This window comes from Nicotiana tomentosiformis, chromosome 11, assembly GCF_000390325.3.
Source record: "Nicotiana tomentosiformis chromosome 11, ASM39032v3, whole genome shotgun sequence".
NCBI lineage: Eukaryota > Viridiplantae > Streptophyta > Magnoliopsida > Solanales > Solanaceae > Nicotiana > Nicotiana tomentosiformis.
Window position 1 is genome coordinate 91140462 of NC_090822.1, and position 10290 is coordinate 91150751.

Sequence of the window (10290 nt, forward strand, 5' to 3'; positions counted from 1 at the left end):
ATGGACAAGGGGCGAAAAAGCAAAGTGGACCTACTGCTTCGGAGAAGGAAACCACCGAGGCGAAGCTGGCATTGTTAGAGGTCCAACTTTGGGTGACGATGGAGAAAGCTAAAAAACGGTCCCAGCTGAATGACAATCTCCGAGCCCAGTTGAGCTTGGTTGTCGTAGCGCAGGACGTCCTCGGTAGAGAGTATGAGGCAATGAAGTCCAAATTAGATGCAACCTCCACCGACATCAAAGAAATGGTGGCCCAATACAAGGCCAATGTGGAGGCAGTTGAGGCCCGCTTGAAGGCTAAGGTCGAATATATGAAGCGGTTGTCCCTAAGAGAAACCCTCGAGGAAATTCACGCCCGAGGTTTTGACTTGTTCGCTGAAATTGAGAAAGCCAAAAAATTTGAGGTAAGCGAAGAAGTTGTATGATCCTGAATGTGTCGAAGCCTCTGAGAGTTTCGAGGGCTCGGAGGGTTCCGACGACTTTGGCGACGAGTCGGGCCCTGGTGAAGATTAGGAGTATATGCTTTAGTGTTTTTTTAGTTTTTGACTTATGCACACTTTTGTTTTTTTTGGGTCCATTTTAGTAGGGACTTTGTAAATACATTCCGGAATATATATAAAATTTCCCTTTTTGGTAATTTCGAGTCTATACTTTTTTAACATCTTTTCATAATTTATATCCTTGCAATATTTTAATACCTTAGAATAGAATCTGATGTAGTTATAAGGCGTTCGTTTTTTAGAAGTTCGAATGGGGCCTAAATTTGATGTAACTTTATTTTCTCGAGGCTTTGAAAACTCGGTGTGACCAAAATATTTTGTCGATGGTAACCTTTTATCAGGCTTTAAATTCTTATAAAGGTCTTATGTTCTGATTACGAGCTTCGGACTTCTCCGAGCCATTTTTTAGGGTGGCCATAGCCTTTCTAATAGGTTTTGTGGCTCCAGGATTTGGTAGCCTGAGTTGCCCGAACTTTTTCAGACTATAGTCCCCGAGTATGGGTAGCCCTTGGTTTTGATAGTCCCCGAATGGGGGTAGCCTTTGGTCTTGATAGTCCTCGAATAGGGGTAGCCCATGGGCTCTTAGGATCCATAATTTAAGTGGAAAAAATACGTAATAGCAAGGTGGATTGTCTCTTTCATTTATGTGTGTAAAGTACATGATCGAAAGCGTGTAAAAGCTTGTATCATGGCTAAGGTGGACTACGCGGGCACGATTTACTCAACCGTTTGGACCTTACAATAAATCCTTACCACCGATCCTTAGCTATTCAAGTACAAAGTTTCCTTCTTTCCTTGCTAAGAACCTTGACCCGAGGGTAATGTCCCCCAGTATTCAAGGTCGATCTTGAGAGGGCTCGGATATTGTTGATGCAAAATGAACACCCATTGACTCCGGTTGAGACCGGCCTTCAATTCTAAGTTAGCACTATTTACTGTTGCCTCGATAAAACCTTGCCGAAAAACCCATTGTAGGATAAAATCGGTTCTAGGAAAAAATAGTGCAACCCGTGTTTTCATACCTAATAGTCACATTCTCCCTTGGTCATTGCCTGCAAGTGTTAATCTGATTCATAATATAATTTAAAAGTAAATGAGGTCGTACCTTAGCAGTAGTACAACTTTAAGTTCATCATGTTCCAGTTGTTTGGTAGGGGTACACCATTTCCAGCTTTGAGTTTGTATGAGCCTTTGTCGGTAATTCCGATGACTCGATATGGTCCTTCCTAATTCGGTCCCAGCTTCCCCTCGTTCGGGTTCCAGGTGTGCAGTGTTACTTTTCTTAACACCCAGTCACTGATCTTGAAGTGTCGGAGGTTGGCTCTTCGGTTGTAATACCTTTCTATCTACTATTTTTGGGCGGACAACCGGACTAGGGCGGCCTTACGCCTTTCATCCAATAGTTCCAGGCTCGTGCTCATGGCCTCACCGTTCTATTTTTCAGTCGCATATCGGAACCGGAGGCTCGGTTCTCCTATTTTGACTGGTATTAATGCTTTGAAACCGTAGACCAATGAAAATAGGGTGTCCCCGATACTATATTTCAAGGTCGTGCGATACTCCCATAGGACTTCGTACAAGATTTCTTTCCATTTCCCTTTAGCATCGGTCAACCTCTTTTTTAGGTTTTGAAGTATGGTCTTGTTTTTTGATTGCGCATGTCCGTTCCCACTAGGGTGGTAGGGAGTTAATATGATCTTTTTAATTTTGTGATCTTTGAAAAAAAAATTTACCTTGCTACCGATGAATTGCTTCCCATTATCACATACTATCTCGGCCGGTATCCCGAATCGGAATACTATGTGATCCCAAATGAAGTCATTGACTTCCTTTTCCCGGATTTTCTCGAACGCTTAAGCTTCGACCTATTTAGAAAAATAATCGATCATAAATAGTATGAATTGATCCTTACGAGGTGCCCACGACAGGGGACCAACGATGTCCATTTCCCACTTCATGAACGGCCATGGGGACACGACTGAATGCAGTATCTCTTCGAGTTGATGAATCATCTACGCGTGTCTCTGACAGCCATTGCACCTTCGTAAGAAATCCTTTGCATCTTTTTTCATGTCGATCCAGTAATAGCGGCCCTGATTAATTCCTGAACCAAAGATTCTGCCCCCGAATGGTTTCTGCAAGTGCCTTTGTGAACTTCTCTCAAGACATATTCGGTATCTCCCGACCCAAGCATATGGTGAGCGGGCCATCGAATGTTCTTCTGAACAGAGTCTCTTTGGACATGCTAAACCTGGCCACCTTCATGCGTAGAGCTCTCGATTCTTTAGGATCCGAGGGAAACCTCCCAATCTTTAATTAATCTATGTATTTGTTCCTCCAATCCCAAGTTAAACTTGTCGAGTTTACTTCGGCATGGCCTTCTTCTACCACCGACTTCATGAGTTGAACGACTGTTCCCAAACCGAATTCATCGTCATCAACCGATGACCCCACGTTAGCGAGAGCATCGGCCTCGCTATTTTAATCTCGGGGCACGTGTTGCAGGCTCCATTCCTTGAATTGATGCAGGGTTACTTACAACTTGTTTAAATACCTTTGTATTCGTTCCCTTTTTACTTTGAACGTCCCATTGACTTGATTTACCACAAGGAGGGAATCGCACTTAGCTTTGACCACCTCGACCCCAAAGCTTTTAGCCAATTCGAGATGTGCAATCATGGCCTCATACTCGGCCTCATTGTTTGTCAATTTCACAGTTCTAATAGATTGCCTAACTATACTACCAGTAGGTGGTTTCAGCACGATGCCGAGCCCGGACAACTTTGCGTTCGAAGCACCGTCCGTAAAGAGGGTCCAAACTCCCGAAGTAATCCTGGAAGTTAACAATAATTACCTTTCGACTTTGGGTATAGAGGCTGGCGTAAAGTCGGCCACGAAGTCTGACAAAATTTGTGATTTTTGATGGCAGTTCGAGGTCGATACTCGATATTGTACCCGCTAATTTTGACTTCCCATTTGGCCAACCGGCCAGAGAGCTCGGGTTTGTGCATGATGTTCCTCAGTGGGTAATAGGTTACGACACATATGGGGTGGCATTGAAAGTATGGTTTTATCTTTCTGGAGGTGCTTAGCAAAGCGAGAGCCAATTTTTCCAGGTGAGGATACCTTGTTTTGGCCTCGCCCAGAGTTCTACTAACATAGTAAATAGGAAATTGCATACCTTCCTTCTCCCAGACTAAGACTCCACTTACCGCCCCCTTGGATACCACCAAGTAAAGGTACAATTGTTCATCCGCCTTCGGAGTATGGAGTAGGGATGGACTCGAAAGATACCATTTGAGTTCTTCCAAAGCTTGTTGGCACTCCGGGGTTCAAGAGAAGTTATTCTTCTTCTTCAATAGTGAGAAGAACTGATGGCTTTTGTCTCAGGACCTCAAAATGAACCGGCTAAGGGCGGCTATACAACTGGTTAGCCTCTGAACGGTCTTCAAACTATCCATCATGGTATTGTCTTCTATAGCTTTAATTTTATCGGGATTGATCTCGATCCCTCGGTTGGACATCATGAACTCGAGGAATTTTTTGGATCCGACCCCGAATGCGCATTTTTCTGGGTTCAACTTTATATTATATCTCTTTAATATGTCGAAGGTTTCCTAAAAATGTTTCAAATGGTCCTTTACTCGCAGGGACTTGACTAACATGTCGTCAATATAAACCTCTATTGATTTCCCTATTTGTTATTCGAACGTCCGATTTACTAGGCATTGATAAGTGGCACTGGCATTTTTTAACCCGAATGGCATTACATTATAACGATAGGTGCCGAATTTAGTGATAAAAGAAGTCTTTTCTTGATCTCCCGAGTCCATATGGATTCGGTTGTACCCGAAATAGGCATCGAGAAAGTTGAGTATCTGGTGCCCAGCCGTCGCATCGATCATGCGATCGATGTTAGGCAAAGGAAAAGAGTCCTTATGCCATGCCTTGTTCAAAATTTTGTAATCTACGCAAATTCTTAATTTATTTCCTTTTTTAGGCACTACCACTATGTTAGCTAACCAGTTTGGGTATTTAACTTCCCGAATGGAACCTACTTTAAGGAGTTTAGATACCTCGTCTTTGATGAATGCATGCTTGACTTTGGATTGAGGCCTCATCTTCTATTTAACGGGGTGGAACTTCAGATCCAAAACTCAACTTATGGATGGTTATCTCCGGCGGGATCCTTGCCATATCAAGATTGGACTAGGTGAAACAAGATACGTTAGTTTTAAGGAAACTAATGAGTTCTTTCTTGAGATCGGGGGTTAACCCCGTGCCCAGGTATACCTTTTGATATAGTATGTGTTCGGTTAAAATATGACTTGCTCCATCTCCTCGACCGTCGATTTGGTGGTATCGGTATCATCAAGAGCTATGAACTATCTCAGAACTCCGTAATCATCTTCCTCACCGACTCCTCGTTCTTCTAATCCGACTAGGATTGACATCGCTAATTGTTATTTAACTTCAGCCTTTCCGGCTGGCTCCGTGCTTTTTAATGTCGAAACTGCGAGTAGAGGGAATACTTCATTGACTGCGAACATCTCATTTGCAGTCGGCTGCTCTCCGTGCACTATTTTGATCCCTCCTAGTGCATGGAACTTCAACGCCTGGTGCAAGGTCGAATGTACCACACTCATGTTATGAACCCATGGTCTTCCGAATAGAGCGTTATATCTCATATCTCCCCAATCACATAGAACTTTATTTCCTGGATGGTCCCGGTGGTGTTCACTGGTAGGGTTATCTCCCCTTTAGTGGTTTCACATACCATATTAAATCCGTTCAACACCCGAACTGCTGACACTATTTTATCTTGTAAACCCAACTCCTCCACGACCCTCGATCTAATAATGTTGGCCGAGCTAGCTGGATCAATCAACACACGCTTAACTCAAGATTTATTTATAAGTACATATATTACCGGTGCATCATTATGCGGTTGTACGATGCCTTCAGCGTCCTCATTATTGAACGAAATGGTTCCCTCTAGGATATAATCTCGGGTTCGTTTTTCTCTTGTGATGGACACTTTAGTGCGCTTTATCATTGGTACCTGGGGGGACATCGACCCATCCAATGATAACGTTGATGACGTGATGAGGTTCTTCTTGTTCACTCTATTTGTTGGAGTCCCTGTTCCTGAAGTGATTGTTGGTTCGATAGCTCAAAAATTCCCGGAGATGCCCATTATTGAATAACCGGGCCACTTCTTCTCTTAACTGTCGATAGTCCTCGGTCCTACGGCCATGAGTGCCATGATACTTACACATTAAGTTAGGGTCTTTCTGGGTAGGGTCAGACTGTAATGGTCGAGGTCACTTGGTATCCTTGATGCTCCCGATGGCGGACACGATGCTAGAAGCATCGACGTTAAAGTTATATTCCGATAACCTTGGTAACCTCCCTGGCCCCGAGTGGCTTATCAAAACCATTTTTTTTCATCAGTCCTCGGTTAGTGTAGCCTCGATCGCTCCTCTTCTTGTTCCTCGTAGGGTGACGCCAAGATCTGTTACCCATTCGTTCTCCATTATACGGTTGGTACAGATCTCTGATCAATCTCGGCTCATGATCGACGACTTTCCTAGACCTATCATTGGCTCTGATGGGATAAATGGACCTAGAAGGGACCCCGAGTTAATCGTCCTCGACTTTGATTTTTGACTGGTACCTGTTGTGGACGCCGACCCAAGTTACCACCGGGTACTCTATCAAATTTTGTTTTAACTGTTGTGAAGCCAAGGATCTTCGGGGGTTAAGTCCTTGAGTAAATGGCTGAATGGCCCAATCATCCGTAACCGGAGGCAAGTCCATCTGTTCCATTTGAAACCTTGATACGAGCTCCCTTAGCATTTTGTTGTCCCATTGTTTCACCTTGAAAAAGGTTCGATTTCCTGGTTTCGACCTTGATGGACCCGGCATGTGCTTTCACAAAGGCATCTTCAAGCATAGCAAATGAATCAATAGAATTTGGCGGTAAGTTGTGGTACCATATCATTGCTCCCTTTGACAAAATTTCTCCGAACATATTTAGCAAAACCGACTCGTTTTTGTTATCTTCCAAGTCGTTCCTCTTGATTGCACATGTGTAGAAGGTCACATGATCATTTGGATATGTGGTTCTATTATATTTTGGAATATCGGGCATACGAAACTTCTTCGGGATCGGCTTCGGTGTCGCGCTCAGAGAAAAAGGCTTTTGGACAAATTTCTTGGATTAATTTAATACAAGTGATCAATAACGTTAGATAAGCGAATAAATAACCAAACCAGTTGTGAAGTTGATTCCGAGCTCGGACCTAAGCTTGACAGTTGTTTTGCCCTCGATTCGGAGCCAAAATATATGTGAAGAACTATGGGAAAAATAAGAACTTTTAAATAACTTAGAAGCAGAGAAACAAAGTTTATATTGCCTTGGTATGTGTGTTACAATGAGTTTATTGAACAATAAACTTCCCCTTTATATAGTAGGGGAAATTTTACCCTAAATATAATTCTAAAAAAGGTAAAAATCTCTTTTTTTGTTAATCATTGATCTACTGCTGATACGGGCCGAGATCCACACTGTTATATCCGGTTGGGAACGGATATCACGGCCCTTCGTTAGTCGTGTGCAACCGTTTGATTATGCTTTCCAAGGTCTTGGAACTCGATTTGGATTCGGGGGCGTTGTCTCGATGGCCTAGGTGGTAAGCGCTTCATTCGAGCCTCAGTACGAGATGTTCTTAGCTTCGTGTCACGACCCAAAATCCAACTAGCCGTGATGACACCTAACCTCACCGTTAGGTAAGCCAAATTACAACAATCTGATTCAATTAATATTTAACTGACTCTAATACACTCCCCCAAGGACTGGTACTACAAATCATGAGCTTCTAAGATTAGAATTTACAAAGGTGGTGTGAAATAAAAATATGTCATCTGTTTGAAATATACATGAACAGATTTAAAAATTCTAAAGCTACCTAGAACAAGAGGCAGCTATGACTATATCGCAAGTACATCTTCAATGCTAGCTCCCACCATGTACAACAACATCAACATCAATAATCTGCACGCAAGGTGCAGAAGTGTAGTATGAGTACAACCGACCCCATGTACTTAATAAGTAACAAACCTAACCTTAGGTTGAAAGTAGTGACGAGCTTGTACCAAGGTCAGAGTCCACACCAATAACCAATAACAACTTATAACAATACAATTTAAACAACACAAGTAATAACTCAATAATAAAATGCTCAGCTCGTATACAATTCCGAAAAATAAACATTTTCTTCTCATGTATAACAGTAAAACTCAAATCCTTTTGCCAAAAAGCACCGAAAATATGAGTAAGTCTGAAATTTGTGATTTTTCTCAAAAACTTTAACGACAGATAAGAAATTTCATTATCAGATGGCATGAGAAAAAAAATACTTCTCTATGTCTACATATCAAGTATGCATGTCTAATGCAATACAACACAATGATGAACTCATGTACTCACACTTTCAGAGTACTCAATCTCACTATCTCGCATTTCAACTCAACACGTTCAATATTCAGCACACTCAGTCACTTGGTACTGTAAATGGCAGATCCAGCCCAAATATAAATGACAACTCGCACACAGTCACTCAGTACTGTATATGACCAATCCAGCCCAGGAAAGAGCTATCCCAAATATATATACATAATAACTGACATTCAGTCACTCATTACTGTACAAGGCCAATCCAGCCCAGGGAACTCCATACCAAATATAAATGTATTGGACAACTCCATGCTTAGGGAACTCCATCCCAAATATAATGTATAGGGCAACTCCATGCCCAGGGAACTGCATCCCAAATGTGAATTTATATGGCAACTCCATGCCCAAGGAACTACATCCCAAATATAATATCCATTGCGCTCACTGTGGGGGTGCAGACTCCGGAGGGGCTCCTTCAACCCAAATGCTATAATAAGCCCGATCTAGGCATAAATAAATAAATAAAATATGCTGTGGCGTGCAGCCCGATCCCATAATAATAAAATATATAAAGCCAATATGGCATGATGCGACGTGCAGCCCGGTCCCATAAATATCCTCACAATCAGGCCCTCGGCCTCACTCAGTCATCAATCTCTACAGCCTCTCGAGCTAAACATATCGTGAAAATTAGCCCAAAAATGATGATATGATATATCAATAAATAGCAACAGAGACTGAGATATGATATAAAATGAATGAACATGACTGAGTATGAAATTACAATTTAAACAAATAATTCAACAACAACATAACCTCTGCGGGTCTCAATAATAGCGACATATAGCCTCAACATTATTTTTAACATGATTATCTGCTCAAGTTTCTTTAAAACATGAAAGTACATGGACAATGTCAAGATTATTTGACTACACAATTTCACGAAATCAATTATGTCACAGTTTCTACGGTGCACGCCCACACGCCCATCACCTAGCATGTGCGTCACCCCAAACAAATCATATAACACGTATTTTTGGGGTTTATACCCTCAACTCCAAGTTTAGAAATATTACTTACCTAGAACAAGCCGAATTAAATCCGAGCAAGCTAAACAATATTCCGGAAAATCCATGCCGCGTGTATCAACCTCCGATCGCCTTCCTATCTCCTCAATTCCAAGCCAAACTATCCGAAACTAGTCAAATAATATGCAAATTAATAAAAATATACTCCAATGCTTAATATTTAACAATTTATAAAACTTTCCAACTCTACTCGAAAAGTCAACCAAAAGTTAATGGTGGGGTCCACATCTCGGAATCCGACAAAAATTATAAAATCCGAACCTTCATTCAAACACAAGTCCAACCATACCAAAATTACTCAAATTCGATCACAACTCGGCCTTCAAATCCTCAATTAAAGTCTATAAAATTTTCTACCATTTTCAACCCAAAATACTAATTTGTTGATAAAAACAACAATAGATTCGTGTAATTTAACCAAAATCGAGTTAGAATCACTTTCCCCAATCTATATGGTGAAAATCGCCTAAAAAGCGCTTCAATCCGAGCTTCATACTCCAAGTGTGTTAAATATGGCCGAAACCCTCGTTTTAGAATCTGTCTAGGCAAGTCGCATTTGACACGTGAGACTTATAAATCGCATTTGATACCTGTGATTTGCCTCTGCCCTAGAAAAATTGCAAACTTTCCCAACATGAAAGTGTGTATAATTCTCTCATACAATGTCAGAATTCGACGATTCTTTTTGCTATGGCTCCGTAATTTAAATACGGATGTAATACTTCAATCAAAACTGAATTTGGAGCTCATTTGCTTAGTGTGATACCATTTATGCTTGAAGAAACGACGTCGAAACATTCTAGAAATATCCAAATTCAATTCCGGGCATATGCCCAAGTCCAAAATCACTGTCCGGACCTAACAGAATCATCAAAACTCTGATCCGAGGTCAAATACTAAAAAGTCAAATTTGGTCAACTCTTTCAACTTAAGACTTCCAACATGGAATTCATTCTTCCGAACATGTTCCGAAACACCTGAAAATAAAACTGATAATGCATACACATCATAATATATCATATGAAGCTATTCAAGACTTCAAATAGTTGAAAGGGGCGTAAATTCTAAAAACGACCGGTCGGGTCGTTACATTCCCCCCATTTAAACATACGTTCGTCCTCGAGCGTGCCAAGAGTTGTTCCTAAGCCTTGAAATCACTGTTCCACCTTACCATGCGTATATCCGAGGGTGATACCACATCACCCTATTCCATATAGGCTTGACAACATAACATAATTGAAAAGTA